The sequence below is a fragment of the Sinocyclocheilus rhinocerous genome, unplaced genomic scaffold (assembly GCF_001515625.1).
Source record: "Sinocyclocheilus rhinocerous isolate Xijiao unplaced genomic scaffold, SAMN03320098_v1.1 scaffold946, whole genome shotgun sequence".
NCBI classification, from domain to species: domain Eukaryota; kingdom Metazoa; phylum Chordata; class Actinopteri; order Cypriniformes; family Cyprinidae; genus Sinocyclocheilus; species Sinocyclocheilus rhinocerous.
Window position 1 is genome coordinate 535,002 of NW_015633151.1, and position 2,727 is coordinate 537,728.

Sequence of the window (2,727 nt, forward strand, 5' to 3'; positions counted from 1 at the left end):
ATATTTTCTCTCAACTCTTTTTACCTTTTCTGACCCACTTCAGGTCTTAAAGTCTCTATTAATGAGCTGACGAGTTGAATCGGATGTGTTGGATGAGTGAGAGTGCTGGGCTGCTCCAGGACAGTTTTGCAAACCATTTCAGAGACATGTTCTTAAATGTGACTCATATAAAATATATTACATGCATGCAGTTTTAAGGCAGCTTTAATCGGCTTTTGGGTAACTTCATGACTTAACTGACCACGACATTGCATGCAAGTAGTTTATTTCGCGCTTTGATATGAAAGGATACAGGCTACAGCGCGCGCCGGCGCCTTTGTGCGTGCAATGGAAGAGCACGCGCTGCGAGCACAGTACCGTTTCCGCGCTCGTTTGACTCGCGCCTGGCGCTGAAGTGGAGCGTGCGTCTGAAACGCCTCCCGTTCAGTCGTTCTGCGACTGAATAAATGCACTTCTTGTCAAGAGAAAATAGTGGCAGAAGCAGCAGTTGTGGGTGGGGTGGCCAACCCTAGCCCCACCCCTGCGTTAATTGCATAAAATATTTTTAACGCATTAAACTGAAAAAAATGCCACCCGGTTCGCGTAGACAGGATACGTCATCAGTGTGTTCACGTACGCTATGCAGACAGAGCGAGAATGACAGGCAAACATCAACAACCTGATCTTCCTTCCTGGTAGAGGTCTGCATTCCCGCGGCTCACACCCGACCAGATTTTTTGCACCACGGGATTAAATTCCCGAATAAAACGCGGTAGCGATCGGTAACTCTGGTGTAATTTGGAGCGGGCGGTCTAACAATATCCCGTTCCCGACGCAATATTCCCGTTCCTGCGCTTTATTCTTATTAACCACCGGTACAGCCTACACTCAGACTGTTATGCTCGCGCTGCATGCATGCTTTAAAAGTCACATGTTTTATTTGCGGGGTCTGTGCGCAGCATGTGCATAAAGATGCTCAGAGCAGGCTGTACCGGTGGTAAATATACGGCTCTCAGACAGAACAGGCAGGGTGTCGATGAGTGACAGAGCAGAATAAGGATGGAGCAAAGTGTGGATGCGCTGTCCTTGAAGGCCGTTCAACTCGGTTTTGTTTATATTTTGCTTAGCCTATAATTTTAAATGACAGATGTCGTATTTATTTATTTTTCTCTGCGACACTTTTCCTACTGTGTTAACAGAAAAATGTCCAACGAATTTAGTATTTTGACAAGACGAATAAGCTAATAGGCTATTTTTGTACAACCTACATTTTTATTTTTTTTCTTTCAGCGACACTTTTTCCTATTGTGTTGTAAATGTTAAACGAATTGTATCCTGACAAGACTAAATGACAGATGTCGTATTTATTTATTTTTCTCTGCGACACTTTTCCTACTGTGTTAACAGAAAAATGTCCAACGAATTTAGTATTTTGACAAGACGAATAAGCTAATAGGCTATTTTTGTACAACCTACATTTTTATTTTTTTTCTTTCAGCGACACTTTTTCCTATTGTGTTGTAAATGTTAAACGAATTGTATCCCGAATAAAAATAAGAAATACAATTTCCTACTGTGTTGCATAAAATATTAAACGAATTTCGTGTCTTAAGATAATTCATATTTATAAATTCAAGTCAAAGTCAATAAATTCAAGACTCTTGACAAGACGAATAAAATAACATACAATTTTGTGCAGATAAAAAAATAGTCCCGCGCAGACCTCTACTTCCTGGTATTGTAGTACTGTTACTAACTGTGCTATAAAGTTTTCTCACCAGTGAATGACACATGATGTATTTTAGTAATGTTGTCTGTAATGTGGTCCTCTGGTCTGTTCGCGTTCATGCGTTCAGGAGGCGTGGCTTTGGACGGCGATTTGCAAGGAGGGTGGGACGTTCGCTTTCAGTGCTATCAGGCTAAAGTTAGCATTTTCCAAGATCATCTACTGCACCTTTAACTGTTGAGCAAAGGTCACACATCTTTTGCAAACTCTTGCACATGACAGTATTTGAAAAATGTAATCTTTTCAAAAATGCATCTCTAGACCTTGTGTTTCGTGTTAGTTAACGGTGAAAATGCGTTTTCTGTAAATTACCCCTAATGATATTTCGATCCTAAATGAATCAAGATTTGTTGATTGAATTGAGGTACTGATTCAATGCCTTATACGTACTGGATTATGCAATGAATGTTGTTGTCATTGTACACCTACCCTAAAGCATGGACACCACTACAAATTGCAACATTTAACAGAATATAAATTCAAAATATGAAAATAAATTTTCCTGCAACACTGCAGCTTTGACATTTGTATTCTTTGTATTGAGGCAAGAGGTCAATCTGTGATGGTACTTTAGCAAAATTGGCTTTGTCATCACATGACCTATGGCATCAGTTCCATTGCTGCCCATTCACGACTCCTCTCACATGTCCATCGAACACTGCGTATTTCAACACTATACTTAGCTCAACCAATCAAATTAGAAGGCTGCAAACAGCTGTTGCATGAAATATATTAGACTGCTGCAGAGATTGTATTTGTAGGCCAAAACCAGGAAACAAGGACATTTCTGGAAATCTGAGGGTGCAAAAAAATCTAAATATTGAGAAAATCGCCTTTAAAGTTGACCAAATTAAGTTTTTAGCAATGCACATTACTAATCAAAAATTACGTTTTGATATATTTACGGTAGGAAATTTACAAAATATCTTCATGAAACATGATCTTTACTTAATATCCTAATG